The sequence below is a fragment of the Erinaceus europaeus genome, chromosome 16, assembly GCF_950295315.1.
Source record: "Erinaceus europaeus chromosome 16, mEriEur2.1, whole genome shotgun sequence".
Lineage (NCBI taxonomy): Eukaryota > Metazoa > Chordata > Mammalia > Eulipotyphla > Erinaceidae > Erinaceus > Erinaceus europaeus.
The window spans coordinates 69845684-69862951 of NC_080177.1; positions in this window are offsets into that span (position 1 = coordinate 69845684).

Here is a 17268-nt window from a genome sequence, read left to right on the forward strand (position 1 = left end):
TTAATTCCCTGCACCATCATAAGCCAGAACTGAGCAGTGCTCTGATAAAAATAAATAAATAAATAAATAAATATACATTAAAAAGAAAAAATAAGTGGCCTGGGATTGATGAAACTGTGTCATGTGTGAGCCCCAGCCCAGTCTCTGGGGGGAGGGGGAAGATAATTGGAGCAAAACTGGTTTAAAACAATATGTGGGGGGGTGGGGGGGGAATAAATAGCTCATTCGGATAGCACGTTGCTTTGCCATATGCGTTACCGTTACCGAGGTTTAGGCCTGTCCCCTGTCACACTGAAGGAAGCTTCAGTGCTGTCGTCTCTTTCGCTTTTTCTGTTCGCTATCTATAAACAGGGGCAGCGCAGTGCCACACTTGGTTGATTGTACTTATCATGGTTTGCAAGGATCCAGGATCAGGCCCCTGGTCTCCACTTGCAGAGCAACAACAAACAAACTCCAGTCATTTCCTCTCTGCAGGTAGAAAGCAGGGGCTTGAACTTGGGTCCTTATGCACTCAACCGAGTGCTATACCACTTGCTCTCATGTTAGTAAATAAATGAATATATATATATATATATATAGTGTCTTTTTAAATTTTTTTGATTTGATTTTATTTTTTGGATAGAGACAGAGACATTGAAAGGGGAGAGGAGAGATAGAAAGGGATAAGGAGCCTGGCAGTAGAGCAGTGGATTAAGTGCACTTGACGGGATGCATTGGATCGACCTTCCCGTGGTGCATCCCGTGAGTCCCCATTCATTGGGGAAACTGACGATCCTTCCTAGCCGACTGAATCCGCATGGATCCCAGTCACTTTCAAAGCCAGCAACAAGCAGCTCCTGACAGCTTTCAACCTGACCTGTTGACTGGCTACGGAAGAAGGGCAAACGCTAGAAGAAGAAGAAGTGCACTTGATGCAAAGCACAAAGACCTGGGTGAGGATCCTGGTTCGAGCCCATGGCTCCCCACCTGCAGGGGGGTTACTTCACAAGCAGTGAAACAGGTCTGCAAGGTGTCTATCTTACTCTCCCCCTCTCTGTCTTCCCCTCCTCTCTTGATTTCTATCTATCCTATCCAACAACAACAGCAGCAATAACAACGACAACAATAACAACCAGGGTAAAAAAAATGGGAAAAATTGGCCTCCAGGAGCGGTGGATTCAAAGTGCAGGCACCGAGCCCCAACTGGAGGCCAAAAACCAAAAAACCAAAAGAAATATAAGGGACTGGGCAATCGCGCACCCGGTTAAGTGCACATAGTATGACGCTCACATAGTACAAAGTGCAAGGACCTGCACAAGGATGTGGGTTCGAGTCCCTGGTTTCCCATCTGCAGGGGGCTCGGTTAACAAGAGGTAAAGCAGGTCTGCCTGTGTCTTTCTCTCTCCCTATCTCTTTCTTCCCTCTCAATTTCTCTCTGTCCTATCCAATAAAAATGGAAAAAATGGCTAACAGGAGCAGTGGATTTGTAAAGCCTGCACTGAGCCCCAGTGATAACCCTGGAGAAAAAAAGGATATATTTATATCTTCCATCCACTGCCATAATAACCTATCCATTTTAAATTTGTACCTGTACTACTCTCTCCTCTCTACAAATGGCACAAAACAATTTCTGTGACTGATATTTTTTCTTTCCTTTAAATTTTTTTTTTATTATCTTTATTTATTGGATAGAGACAGCCAGAAATCGAGAGGATAGGGGAGATAGAGAGGGAAAGAGACAGAGAGACACCTGCAGCCCTGCTTCACCACTTGCAAAGCTTTCCCTCTGCAGGTGGGGCTTGAACCCAGGTCCTTGAGCACTGTAACATGTGTGCTCAACCAGGTGTGCCACCACCTGGCCCCTCTTTTGTTTTTCCTCCAGGGTTGTCGGTGCTTGCACTATGAATCCACTGCTCCTGGAGGCCATTTTTGTTGCCCTTGTTATTGTTGTTGGATAGGACAGAGGAAATGGAGAGAGGAAGGGAAGACAGAGAGGGGGTGAGAAAGATAGACACCTGCAGACCTGCTGCACCACCTGAGAAGCAACCCCCCTGCAGGTGGGGAGCCACGGACTCCAGTCAGTATCCTTTCACAGGGCCTTGCACTAATCCACTGCACTACCGCCTGGCCCCCTGTGGATGATATTTTTCTACTGAGATCTTAAAAAAAAAAGACAAATACTAAAAAACATTCATTTAGTAGCCTGGAACTTGGCACAGTGGATTAAGCCCTGAACCCTCAAGCTTGAGGTCCCAAATCTGATCTCTGGCATTGTGTATGCTAGAGTGATGCTCTGACTTTCTTTCTCCTGCTCCCTCATAAGTAAACAAGTAAATCTTTAAGAGGCCAGGTGGTGGTCCCCACCTGCAGGGGGAAAGCTACACGAGTGGTAAAGCAGAGCTGCAGGTGTCTCTCTGTCTCTCTCCCTCTATATCTCCCCCTCCCCTCTCAATTTCTCTCTGTCTATATCCAATAGTAAATAAATAAAATAAAATAAGATTAAATAAATCTTTAAAACTATATTTATTAGGGGCCAGGTGGTGGCACACTTGGTTGAGCGCGCATGTTACAGTGCACAAGGACCCAGGTTCGAGTCCTCGGTCCCCACCTGCAGGGGGAAAGCTTCACAAGTGGTGAAGCAGGGCTGCAGGTGTCTCTCTGTCTCTCTCCCTCTCTATCACTCCCTTCCCTCTCAGTTTCTGACTGTCTGTATCCAGCAAACAAAGATAAAAAAAAATTTAAAAACATTTATTTATGAGAGACAACAAGAACATAATTCTGGCACATTCAATGACTGGGATTGAACTCAGGACCCCGTCATTGTGTGTCCAGTGCTTTATCCACTGTGCCACCTCCCAGGTCACCTGATATCAGGCTTGATGTGTTCCAAGCTGGGACTTTGGCAGGGCCTAAAGTCATAGAGTTGACCACAAAAAAAGTGGGTTTCTGGGAGTCGGGCGGTAGCGCAGCGGGTTAAGCGCAGGTGGCGCTAAGCACAAGGACCAGCGGAAGGATCCCGGTTGAAGCCCCCGGCTCCCCACCTGCAGAGGAGTCACTTCACAGGCGGTGAAGCAGGTCAGCAGGTGTCTGTCTTTCTCTCCCCCTCTCTCTCTGTCTTCCCCTCCTCTCTCCATTTCTCTCTGTCCTATCCAACAACAATGACATCAATAATAACTACAACAACAAAAAAACAACAAGGGCAACAAAAGGAATAAATAAATAAATAAAATAAAAAAAAAAAGTGGGTTTCTGAATCACAGATGATAGCACCAGAGGCAGTGCAATAGACCTTGATGCCTGAGGCACCAGCAGTCCAGATTCAATCCCCATCTCTCTATGTTTCTCACAAATAAATAAATAAATATTAAAAAGTAAAAAGAGGGAGTTGGGAGGTAGTGCAGCAGGTTAAGTGCAGTGAAGCGCAAGGACCACCGCAAGGATCCTGGTTCCAGCCCCCAGCTCCCCACCTGCAGGGGAGTCGCTTCACAGGCAGTGAAGCAGGTCTGCAGGGGTGTGTGAAGCAGGTCTGCAGGTGTCTATCTTTCTCTCCCTCTCTGTCTTCCCCTCCTCTCTCCATTTCTCTCTGTCCTATCCAACAACAACAACAGCAATAACAATAATAATAACCACAACAATAAATAACAAGGGCAACAAAAGGGAAAATAAAAATAAGATAAATGAAAAGAATCCCCTGCACCACCATAAGCCAGAGCTGAGCAGTGATAAAAAAAATAGTGGTCCGGGAGGTGGCGCAGTGGCTAAGGCACTAGACTCTCAAGCATGAGGTCCTGAGTTCAATCCCTGGCAGCACATGTACCAGAGTGATGTCTGGTTTTTCCTCTCTCTCCCCTATCTTTCTCATAAATAAATAAATAAAATCTTTTAAAAAAAAGGGGGGAGTCAGGCGGTAGCGCAGTGGGTTAAGCGCACGTGGCACGAAGCTCAAGGACCGGTGTGGTATCCCAGTTCGAGCCCCCGGCTCCCCACCTCAGGGGAGTCGCTCCACAGGTGGTGAAGCAGGTCTGCAGGTGTCTCTCTTTCTCTTCCCCTCTCTGTCTTCCCCTCCTCTCTCCATTTCTCTCTGTTCTATCCAATGTCGGCATCAATAACAACAACAACTACAACAATAAAACAACAAGAGCAACAAATGGAAATAAATAAATATTAAAAAAAAAAAAAAAGAAAAAAGAAGGGGCCGAGTGGTGGTGAACTTGGTTGAGTGCATATGTTCAAGCCCCTGACCTCCACCTGTAGGGGGAGAGCTTTGTGAGGGATGACGTAGTGCCGCAGGTGTCTCTCTCTAGCTCCCCTTCCCCTCTGGATTTCTGTCTCTCTTCAATAAATAGAGAATAAAAATTTAAAAATAAATAAATAAAAAGAAAGAGGGGGCAGGGTGGTGGTCTACCGAGTAGAGTGCACGTGTCACCATGTTTGAGAACCTGGGTTCAGAACACAAGTCCCCACCTCTAAAGAAGAAGCTTCACAAGTAGTGAAGCAGTGCTTGTAGGTGTCTCTCTCTCTCTCTCCCTCTCTCTATTCTCCTTTCCCTTCCAATTTCTCTCTGTTTCTAAAATAAATAAATAAATAAATAAATAAATGAAAGATAGCTTTGGTGAATACCCACTAGCTGGTGGTGAATTTATTTATTTATTTTATTTTTCTGTTTTCTTTTTTAATTTTTAATTATTATTTTTATTTACTTATTGGATAGAAACAGCCAGAAATGGAGAGGGAATGGGGTAATAGAGAAGGAGAGAGAGACACCTGCAGCCCTGCTTCACCACTTGCAAAGCTTTTCCCCTACAGGTGGGTCTGGGGGCTCGAACCTGGGTCCTTGTGCACTGTAATATGTTTGCTCAACCAGGTGCTCCACCACCCAGCCCCTTCTTCTTCTTCTTTTTTGATATTTTATTTATTAATGAGAGGGATAGGAGAAGAGAGAGAGAGAACCAGACATCACTCTGGTACATGTGCTGCCAGGGATTGAACTCAGGACCTCATGCTTGAGAGTCCAATCCTTTATCCACTGTGCCACCGCCTAGATCACCCAGTGGTGAATTTATAAATTTAATGTTTTTTTTAGATTGATTGATTTATTTTTACCAGAGCACTGCTCAATTCTGGCTTATGGATGTGCTAGAGATTGAACCAAGAGCCTCAGAGTCTCAAGCATGAAAGTCTTTTTGCTACCTTTGGGTTCCTGTTTATTAAAGTTTGTCCTGCCTTATATTTCACCACCTTTCAGCCACCAAGTTGCAGATGCCACGAAGATTCCATCTTGACTTCTTTGGGCAGATAACCTCACCAATATGTCCTGAAATCTCACCTCTCCAAGAGCCCTAGCCCAATAGGGAAAGATAGAAACAGACTGGATCAGCCTGCCAATGTCCATGTCCAGTAGAGAAGCAATTTCGAAAGACACACCTTCCACCTTCTTCACCCCAGAAAGAATTTTTGGTCTGTACTCCCAGAAGGATAAAGAATAGGGAAGTTTCCAGTGGAGAGGATGGGACATGGAACTCTGGTGGTGGTTTTGGTCCCTTTGTCATATATTAGGTATCCATATATATGTGGGTCTCTTTCTAGGATCTCAGTTCTGTTCCATTTGTCTTGAGTGTCCATTTTTATTCCAATACCACTGTTTTAATTACTGCTGCTTTGTAGTATTAACGAAGTGTAATATATCCTTTAATTTTTTTTCCTTTTTTTTTTTTCAGGAGTATTTTGGCTATTTATCCTACATGGATTTTTGGATAGCTTGTTTAATTTCCTTGCAATATATTATTGGGAATTTAATAGGAATTGTATTGAATCTATAGGTCATTTTTGGAAGGATGATCACTTTAAAGTTCATTTTAATTTAAATTTATATATATATATATTTTAGATTTATTTATTTATTTATTTATGAGAAAGATAGGAGGAGAGAGAGAAGGAACTAGACATCACTCTGGTACATGTGCTGCCGGGGATTGAACTCAGGACCTCATGCTTGAGAGTACAGTGCTTTATCCACTGTGCCACCGCCTGGACCACCAATTTTTATATTTTTATCTATTACTGGATAGAGACAGAGTGAAATTAAAAAGTCAGAGAGACGCCTGCAGCTCTTTTTCATTACTTCTGAAGATTTCCCCTTGCAGGTGGGGACCAGGGGGTTGGAACCCAGGTCCTTGTGCACTGAACTGTGTGTGCTTAACCAGGTGCACCACCACCAGGCCCCGGTTGACCACTTTAATCATATTTGTTCTTCCAATCCATGAACAAGAGATGTGCTTCCATTTCTTTGTGTCATTCTCGAATTCCCTTAGCAAACTCCTATAGCTCTCATTGTAAAGACCCTTCATCTCCTGTGTTAGACTCACTCTTGGGTTCCATTGTAAATGGGATTACTTCCTTCTGGGTGTGAGACTTGACCTAAGTATTTCCCGGGCCTGGTGATGGGGATGAAGTGAGAGGCAGATGGGTGCAGGTTAGACACCTCCCAGAGGCACAGGTATGATGTCCAAAGAGAAGGCTCACATAAGTGGTCCTCTCTTAGATAAAGGAGATACCCATAATGGGAAGAGTTCTGTCACAGCCTTCTGGGGGTCAGGAGGGTCTGGAGTCCTCGGGTGTGTGTGTGTGTGTGTGTGTGTGTGTGTGTGTGTGTGTGTGTGGTGTGTGTGTGTGTGTGGTGTGTGTGTGTGTGTGTGTGTGTGTGTGTGTGTGTGTGTGTGTGTGTCAGTGTCTGAGGCGTCCATAGGGGGGCAGTGTGGCACCGTTTGCATCAACCGCAGCACAAAGGGGCAAGCGACGGAAACTGACTTTTCCCTCCCTGCGGATGGAAGACTATGTTTATCATCCTGGCGCTTGGCGCTCCCACTGTCCCACCCCTTTAAGTACAGGTGTCCTGGATAAAAACACAGAAGAAAAAGGGTCGAGTCTGGCCTTAGGAAGGCTGGCTTTGCCTCTCTCTGTCCTCAGGTTCCCGTGCTAACACCCACCACAAGGGGGTGCAGCCACCCTGCAAAGCCTGTCTCGTTTGGGCCTCTGTGGAGGGGTGCGTCCAGTCTCCTAGGGTGAAGTGGGTGCTCCCCTGGGCCCCTTCTCCAGCTGTCTTCCTCCCAGTGATTACAAGCGCAGCCTGTTGGAGGGGATATCTCAGCACAAGCCAGTGGGGTGGAGAGATCTGGGGGTCAATGGAGCTTAGAGAGGTATAGGGAAGAGAAAGCTTCCTGCTGAACAGCCGGGTCGTGCTCCAGCTGAAGGCTGGCCTCTGGCTGCAATCTAAGATCCGCATTGTCAGAAGAGCTGGGCCAACTAAATCCATTCCCACTAAGGCCAGACTAAGAGCTGGCATGGAGCCAAAGTTGTTCTGAGGCCACAAACCTCTATTTTGATATTTCCCTCCATTCTTTCTTTTCTTTCTTTCTTTTTTAATATTTATTTATTCCCTTTTGTTGCCCTGTTGTTTTATTGTTGTAGTTATTATTGCTGTTGATGTCGTTGTTGTTGGATAGGACAGAAAGAAGTGGAGAGAGGAGGGGAGACAGACAGGGGGAGAGAAAGATAGACACCTGCAGACCTGCTTCATGGCCTGTGATGTGACTTCCCTGCAGGTGGGGAGCCGGGGGCTAGAACCCGGATCCTTAACACTGATCCACGTGCCCTTAACCTGCTGCGCTACAGCCTGACTCCCCTCCCTCCATTCTTTCTTTCCCTCCTTCCTTCCTTCTTCCCTCCCTTCCTTCCTTCAACATTTTATTTTATTTTATTTTTTGTCTTTTTTTTTTAAAGAAAGGATAAATTAACAAAACCATAGGGTAGGAGGGGTACAACTCCACACAATTCCCACCACCCAGTCTCCATATCCCACCCCCTCCCCTGATAGCTTTCCCATTCTCTATCTCTCTGGGAGCATGGACCCAAGGTCATTGTGGGTTGTAGAAGGTGGAAGGTCTGGCTTCTGTAATTGCTTCCCCGCCGAACATGGGCGTTGACTGGTCGGTCCATACTCCCAGTCTGCCTCTCTCTTTCCCTAGTAGGGTGGGTCTCTGGGGAAGTGGAGCTCCTTCAACATTTTAAAGGCCTTTCAAAGTTTTTTTTTTTTATTAAGATTTTATTATTTATTAATGAGAAAGGAGGAGAGAGAGAAAGAACCAGATGTCACTCTGGTACATGTGCTGCTGGGGATTGAACTCAGGACCTTGAGAGTCTGATGCTTTATCCACTGTGCCACCTCCTGGACCACAGGCCTTTCATCTTTTAAAAAACTTATTTTATTTACCAGAGGACTGCTAAACTCTGGTTTATGGTAGTGCTCAGGATTGAACCTGGAATCTCAGAGCCTCAGAAGTTGTCTGCAGAACCATTATGTTGATTCCCCAGCCCAGATCTCTCAATTTTTTTAAAGATATACCTGCCACCCAGGAGGCCACACAGAGGATAGAGGGTAGGGTTCTCAAGCATGAAGTCTTGAATGAGACCCCTGGCATTGTGCCAGATTGATGCTCTGCACCGCCGTTCACTGGTGCCAAGCACGGCTCGTGCTGGCAATTCAAGTCAATCTTCGTTGAGGGTCACCTGCTTGCCTGGCACCATTATAATTGTTTGTAAGAAAAGTGGACTGGGGAGAGATAGCATAGTGGTCGTGCAAAGACTCTGATGCTCTGAGGCTCTCTGTTCTATTCCCAGCACGATCATAAGATGAGCTATGTTTTGGTGTCTCTTTCTCTCTCTCTGTATCTTTCTCATTAAAATAAATTTTTTTAAAAAAAAAGGGGCCAAGGGGTGGGGTTAGATAGCATAATGGTTGTGCAAAGAGACTCTCATGCCTGAGGCTCCAAAGTCCCAGGTTCAGTCTCCTGCACCACCATAAGCCAGAGCTGAACAGTGCTCTGGTGTTTCTCTCTGTGACTTTCTCTCTCTGCATCTCTCTCAAAAATAAAATAAGGGAGTCCAGCGGTAGCGCAGTGGGTTAAGTGCAAGGACAGGCATAAGGATCCCGGTTCGAGCCCCCTTGCTCCCCACCTGCAGGGGAGTCGCTTCACAAGTGGTGAAGCAGGTCTGCAGGTGTCTATCTTTCTCTCCCCCTCTCTATCTTCTCCTCTCTTCATTTCTCTCTGTTTTATCTAACAATGATGACATCAATAACAACAATAACTACAACAACAATAAAAAACAACAAGGGAAACAAAAGGGAAAATAAATAAATATAAAAATAAATAAATAAAATAAAATATTAGAAAAATAAAATAAAATAAATCCTGCTTTGAGTTTCCCTTTCTGTTCTTCTTTCTCAACTTCTGTTTATGGGTGGGATCATCCCATACTCGTCTTTGTCTTTCTAACTTAGCTCACTTAACAAAACTTAAGTTAACTCAAAGCAGGATTTGACTGAGCTTGGAGTAGGGCACCAAAGTAAAAGTCTCAGGGTGGAGGGTGAGAGTAGATGTTCCGATTCACTGGGGGGGGGGGGGGGGGGGTAGAAGGGGTTAGAATGGGATGGGACACAGTCTTTTTGGTGGGGGAATGGTGTTTATGAAATAAAAAAAGTAAAAAACTAAATAAAATACTTCATAAAAATTTTTAAAAAGGGGGGGCCAGGCAGTGGTGCACCTGGTCAAACGCATACATTACAATGAGCAAAGACCTGGGTTCAAGTCTCTAGCCCCCCCACCCTGCAGGGGGGAAATCTTCAGGAGGGGTGAAGCAGGGCTGCAGGTGTCTCTCTTCCTCTGTAACTCCCTCTCCCCACTTAACTTCTCTCTGTCTATCAAATAATAAATCAATATTTGAAATAAATCAATAATGAAATCTTTTTTAAAAGGTCAGAAAGAAAAGCGAAGGAATGGATGGCTTGGGAGGTAGGTAGCACAGTAGATAAAGCATTTGGTCCTCAGTCATGAGGTCCTGAGTTTGACCCCAGCGTTTTCTCTCTCTCTCTCTTTCTCATCAATCAATAAATAAATATAAATAGGAAGGAAGAAAGAAATGTAAAGGGGCAGTGAGATGGCTTACCAGTAGGGCACATGCCTTGCCATGCACAGCACCTGAGTTCAAACCCCAGCACCACGTGGGTAACGAACGGGAAGCTCCCGTTCTGGTGAATGGAACACACACACACACACACACACACACACACACACACACCACACACACACACACACACACACACACACACTCGAGGACTCCAGACCCTCCTGACCCCCAGAAGGCTGTGACAGAACTCTTCCCATTATGGGTATCTCCTTTATCTAAGAGAGGACCACTTATGTGAGCCTTCTCTTTGGACATCATACCTGTGCCTCTGGGAGGTGTCTAACCTGCACCCATCTGCCTCTCACTTCATCCCCATCACCAGGCCCGGGAAATACTTAGGTCAAGTCTCACACCCAGAAGGAAGTAATCCCATTTACAATGGAACCCAAGAGTGAGTCTAACACAGGAGATGAAGGGTCTTTACAATGAGAGCTATAGGAGTTTGCTAAGGGAATTCGAGAATGACACAAAGAAATGGAAGCACATCTCATCTATTCTCTGCCTCTCTATCTAGATGAAAATAGAGCCTGGAGCAGTAAGAATGTGCATGTGTAAGACCTTTCCCTGCAAAAAAGAAAGAAGAAAGAAGAAAAGAAAGAAGGGAAGGAAGGAAGGAAGAAAGAAAGAAAAAAGAGAGAAAGAAAGAGAGAGAGAGAGAGAGAGAAAGAAAGAAAGAAAGAAAGAAAGAAAGAAAGAAAGGACAGTAACTGTGTAGTGGGCTCATTGCTTAAGTAGTCTGCACCACAAGCGCCCAGGAAGGTGACAACCAGTCGTGTGATCTACCACAAGTAGCCATATTTTTGGAATCCCCAAATCAGATGAATTGTTGACTGAGTCTGAATATGCCAACTCACAGATCCTCAGGGAGATAGCCTAATTGGGTCCAGAATATATAGTCAGGACTGTCATGCTCCTCATCTGGAGCCAGACCCCAGGGCAGCCTCAGAGCGCCTTTTGGGGAACCGCTTCTGCTCTCTGGCCTGGTGTTCCGTGTTTCTGGTAGTTGGCGAGGCTGACGTCTTTTGACCACAGTCTGGATCCAAATGAGCTCGTGCCTGTCGCATGTGTGTGAATGTGCACCCATCTCCCCCACTCTCCGTGGTTGGCCTGGCCTCACCCCACCCAGTTCCCATCCTGTCCCCCCAATTAGGGAAATGAATGAGCTGGAAATTGAGTGAGTGGGCAGGAAGTGACCCATGGTGGTGAGGCGGCTTCCAGAACCTGGGCCCCAGAGACAATAAGCGCCTGCAGGAAGCCTTTCACCAGTTCACTCCAGTGTGGACACCTCTCCTGCTGCCCTCCCTGTCCAGGTGTGGGTGTTTGGAGCAGGAAGCTGCTCTCTTCCTGCTCTGTGCCACGTAGACCTCACTGGAGGAACAGGGACTCCTTGGGGGGGGGGTGTCCTCAACGTGGTGGAAGAAGAAACTACTCCCTTGGGTGTGGTGACAGCGCTGGCCCCAGGGTGCTCAAGTCTACCCTTGAACCCTGCATCTAGAGCTTCTGAGGGACAGGGGAGGACAGTGGGGGCTGGGGTTGGCTGGGGAGGCCGGCCTGGAAGGAGCTCGGCCTCGGCTCTGGGCCAGGGTGGAAAGTATGTGTGTGAGCTCATTTGGAAGGTGGCTTCTGGCCAGTCGGGCCTGCCTCCCTTCTAGGCCTCAGCTGCCCAGCCCCCATGCACACTGCCTCTGGGTCTCCCTCGTCTCCCTGGCCTCCCTGATCTCCCTGGACTGTCTGAGAGGAGAATGTGCCCCCCACCTCCTCACACATACACCTTCCCAGGCCAGGTATGCACGAATTAGTGAAGTGTATCTATTTTTAAAATGTTTGATTTTTTTTTTTTTTTTTTTGCTTCCTGAGGCTCGGTGCCTGCACTACGAATCCACTGCTCCTGAAGGCCATTTTTTTCCCTTTTGTTGCCCTTGTTGTTTATCAGTGTTGTTGTTACTATTATTGTTGGCTGCAGGTGTCTCTCTGTCTCTCTTGATCTCCCCCTTCCTTCTTGATTTCTGGCTATCTTTATCCAATAAATAAATGAAGATAATTAAGAAAAAAATAGCTTTGGCTGGAGTGTCCTTGGGGGGCCTTAGAGAATAGGCACTGTACCCCCACCTTGCCCACTTCCACACATGGCCTGTGCTGTAACCAGGCCTGTCCCTTTCCTAGCTGCTGTCATTGTCCCTTTTAGTCCCTCTGCTGCTGAGTCCTCTGTCTCCTGCCCTCCCTTAGAGTATCTGTTCCTGTCTCCAGAACACACTGCACACAGACACTCAGTCACACAGGACCCACACTGGGAGAGACACTAGAGAGACAGGAAGAGACGCTGCCTTGGGGCTGGAGCGCTAGCTGATTGTGCCCGTAGGCTTAGAGTCCAGGTTTGTGTTCCCTGCACTGTATGGGGGAAGCTCCTGTGCTGTGTGGTCTCTCCCTTTCTGTCACTGTCCAGCTGAATGGAAAAGTGGCTCCTCAGAGTGGTGGGATCACACCTGTGGGAGGCCCCAACCATACACACACACACACACACACACACACACACACACACACACACACACACACACACACACACACACGTCCTGTAATGGCACAGGGGGTGGTTCAGTGGCTCAGATGATTTTGGACTTTAAAGCATGAGGTCCTGAGTTTGATCCCCTGTATTGTATATGCCAGAGTGATGCTCTAGTCCTTCTTCATTTATTTATTGCATGGAAGCAGCCAGAAATCAAGAGGGAAGGGGGTGATAGAGGAGAGAGACAGAGAGACACCTGCAGCCCTGCTTTACCACTTGCAAAGCTTTTCCCTTGTGGGTGGGGACCGGGGGCTTGAACCCTGGTCCTTGCATATTGCAACATGTATGCCCTACCAGGTGTACCACCATCTGGCTCCTCTAGTTCTCTGTCTCTGTTCTCTCATGTTGGTAAATGAATAAACCTTATTATTTATCTTTCTTTTCTCTTCTTCAACCAGAGTACTCCTACTCAGCTCTGATTTATGGTGGTTCCAGGAATTTGGGTCCTCAGGACATCAGGCATGATTTTTTTTTTTTTTGTAACCATTATGTAAGCTTTCCAGCCCAATGAATAAATCTTTTTTAAAAAAAGTCCAGTTGGGGAAATAGTATAATGGTCATGCATAAAGGTAATGCAAAATGACTCCTGCTGGGAGTCGGGCGGTAGCACAGTGGGTTAAGTGCAGGTGGCACAAAGTGCAAGGACCAGTGGAAGGATCCGGGTTTGAGCCTCTGGCTTCCCATCTGCAGGGGAGTCGCTCCACAAGCAGTAAAGCAGGTCTGCAGGTGTCTCTCTTTCTCTCCCCGTCTCTGTCTTCCCCTCCTCTCTCCATTTCTCTCTGTCCTATCTAACAACGACGAAATCAATAACAACAATAATAAAAAAGAATTTAAAAAAAAGAGAAAAGAAAGCAAGCTCATCATTGTGGGGAGAAGGACCACAGGGATGGTGGTGGAGCAAGGGAACCAGCCAGACTTTGTGTGTGTGCATGTGGGGGACACTCTGCCCTGCCTTCTCTTCTCTGCAGGGCTCATCACACCCCCCACCCCTTAGACTTTCCCTTCTGTTCTCTTTGTTTCCTGCAAACCCAGCAGCTGGCTAGCAGTCAGGGAGGCCTGGGCCCAGCCACCCACGAGCAGCCCTAGGCAAGGGCCGTGGGAACAAGGGGATCTGTGGGTCTCTCCTCCCAAGGTATGGGGTGCAGTGGTGGGCAGAACACTGCCATTTCCCCCACACTCGCCCCCCCATCAGTCTCCCTTGAGCCAGATCCCTGGGTTCTGCCCAGAACTCCTCCAGCTTGGTGTTGGCTCCCTAGCAGTCACTCTAGCTCAGTGTGCTGCTTTCGAATAAAGAAACCTGGAACCATGGAAACTGGGTCAGGCCAAGTGGACACAGCGGGATGGGGCTGGTGAGACCGGTGTTCTCAGGCCTCCTGGGAGGCTCGGGGCCCTGGCTCTCTGATGCCCCTGTGGGATCTGCTGGCTAGTTGGGATGGGGGGTTGCTTCACTAGGGCAGTTTAGGGAGGACCCCCAGGCAGTCCTCAGGCTCCAGGATTTGCTCAGAAGCACGGGACCTGGAAGCCTCCGCCCCACTCTCCTGCTTTGTCTCTGGCTCTTCACCCCCAACCTCTCTCTCCCCTTGGCTTTAGAGAGAGTATCTTGTGATTCCAGAAGCTGGGCCAAACAATTTCCTCGTGATGGGGAAACCGCACTCCAGCCCCAGGCTCTCCTCCTCTCCCCTCTGGCTGTCCCTCCTCCCCAGGCTCCTCCACTGGCTCCAGCTGTGTTTTGCCATCTCTCACTGGATCACAGCTGTAATTGCCTCCAGATGTGGACCACAAAAACACAAAGGGACCATGAGCTCATCCTGGTGCTCCTTGCCCTAGGCATGGACTACGCCACCCCTAGGCACTCGACTTGCCCAGAATCAGCTTCCCAGAGATCCTGGCCCATCCTCTTGGAAGGGGCTGGTGAGGAGGTGGTATCTGGTCCCACCCAGACAGACACAGGCTGTGCCAAACAGCTGTTGGCAGGAGAGGCCCAGGGGTCCAGGCAGAGGGTCAGGGATCTTGGCTGGGAGATAGGTGGGGTACCCCCTTCTGCCAAAGCAATCACACCAGGCAACTCTGAATAGCAGCTGGAGAGAAAGGCTGGCAGAGGTGGGAACGCGGCTGGAGGAGACTGGCTGTGGAGGGGGTCTGGGCTGCAGCCCAGGGTGGGTTGGGCTGAGGCAGGAAAACGGGGAAGAGGGCTGCTCCCTCCAGCTGAGCTGACTCAGCAGTTGAGGGATTCCTCCCTCCAGGCAGGCTTTGGAGGAAGGGTGGATCCCAAGCCTGGGAACCCTGTCTGGGGGAGGCAGCAGTTTCCGTAGACAGAGGAAACAAAGCCTGTTATTCTACCCTTCCAACCCAAGCACCCCAGCCCTCCTGGGCAATAGGTGGGGGTAAGATCCCAGGATAAGCTGTTCCCCACTGGCTCCTGGGCAGCCTCTCTGCCTGCTCTGTGCTCCTGTTGCCTCAGCAAGCCTGGAAAATACTCAGTTTCTGAGGTCTGGGACCTGTCCTGGAGCCCGAGGGCTAGTGTGAGCCAGGAAATTCCCCAGCTGCAGACTTGAGGAAACTGAGGGTCTTTGGCCACTTCAGAGGACAGACTAGCACAATTTTGGAGGGCTTGGCTTAACAGCTTTCTCTTGCTTTTGGTGGCCATGGGCCCCAAGTAGACTATTCCACCAGATGGGGAGGGACTGGGCTCTATGATCCTCTCCCTGAACTCACAGGGGGAAGCCCTTCTTCCCCACTGAGCACCTGGGTCCTACTCCCAATTTTTTTTTTTTTTTAACCAGACCACAGCACTGTTTAGCTCTGGCTTATGGTGGTGCAGGGGATTGAACCTAGAATTTAGGAACCTTGGGCATGAGAATCTGTTTGTATAACCATTATGCTATCTACCCCTACCCACCCTTTTAAAATTTTATTAATGATATAAATAGAACCAGAGCAGCACTCTGACATATGTAATGCTGGGGATGGAACTCAAGACCCCATGCTTGTAAGTCCAGTGCTTTATTTATTTATTTATTTATTTAGCCTCCAGGGTTATTGCTGGAGCTCAGTGCCTGCACCATGAATCCACTGCTCCTGGAGGCCATTTTCCCCCCCTTTTTGTTGCCCCTGTTGTTGTAGCCTTGCTGTGGTTATTATTGATGTCATTCATTGTTGAATAGCACAGAAAGAAATGGAGAGAGGAGGGGAAGACAGAGAGGGGGAGAGAAAGATAGGCACCTGCAGACCTGCTTCGCCTGTGAAGTGACCCCCCTGCAGGTGGGGAGCCAGGGGCTTGAACTGGGATCCCTTTGACTGTCCTTGCGCTTTGTGCCACATGTGCTTAACCCACTGAGCTACTGCCCAACCCCCAAGTCCAGTGCTTTATTACTGTGTCTTCCTCACCCCTCCGACCGGGCTGCTGGATTATCTCTATCCACTAAGAATAAGTTTGTCCAGGGACCAGATGGTGGCTCACCCGGTTGAGTACACATGGTACTATAGACAAGGACCTGGGTTCAGGTTCCTGCTGGTCTCCATCTGCAGGTGGGAAACATCACAAGTGGTGAAGCAGGGCTGCAGCTGCCTCCCCTTCTTTCCTCATCTCCCCCTCTCCCTTTCAGTTTCTCTCTGTCCTACCAATTCAAATCAAATATTAAAAAGAACAAGAAATGCTAGGCATGTACAAACTATTGCATTTACTGTCATCTGTGCAACATTAATCTCCCAATAAAGAAATTAAAAAAAAAAAAAAGCAGAAGAAACATAGCCACACCCTAGAAGGTGGTACAGTGGTTAGGCCACTGGGCTTACAAGCACATGGCTCTGAGTTTGAGCCTCAGCATTGCATGTACTCGAGTTAAGCTCATTCTCTTGCTCACTCTCTCTCCTGTTAATAATAAATCTTAAAAAGGAAAGCAAAACAAACAAAACACAAAACCCACAAGAGCTGGGGACGTGAGCATAATGGTTATGCAAAAAGAGACTTAAATGCCTGAAAGTTAAGAGTTGGCAGGTTCAATTCCCAGTGCCCTCATAAAACAGAATTGAGTTGTCCTCTGGTGAAAAACAACCACAACAAAAAGGAGGGGGGCAGGTGGTGGCACACCTGTTACAATGGGCCAGGTTCAAGCCCCTGGTCCCCACCTACAGGGGGAGGGAAAGCTTCACAAGTGGCAAGGCAGGGCTGCAGGTTGCTCTGTCTCTCTTCCTTGCTATCTTCCCTTTCCCTCTCCATTTCTGGCTGTCTCTATCCAATAAATAAAGATAATAATTAAAAAAAAACTTAAAAGAAATAAAAATGTGGTCCGGGAGGTGGCACAGTGGATAAAGCTACTGGACTCTCAAGCATGAGGTCCTGAGTTCAGTCCCCGGCAGCACATGTGCCAGAGTGATGTCTGGTTCTTTCTCTCTCCTATCTTTCTCATGAATGAATAAATAAAATATTAATAAATAAATAAGTAAATATATTGCAGGTCTGGGACATAACACAAGGATTTGCACAACAGACTTTCATGCCTGGGGCTCTGAGGTCCCAGGCTCAATTCCATCATAGACCAGAGCTGAGCTGTCAAAAGGACAATAATAATGATAAAAAGCAAACACACTCCTTTATGAAAAAGAGCCAGAAAACACTTTGTGACGCATACTCTGAAGAGCGTTTCCATTCCCCGCAGGCCACAGCCCACCCCCCCTTGAGAGAGAGGGGCAGTCACATAGAG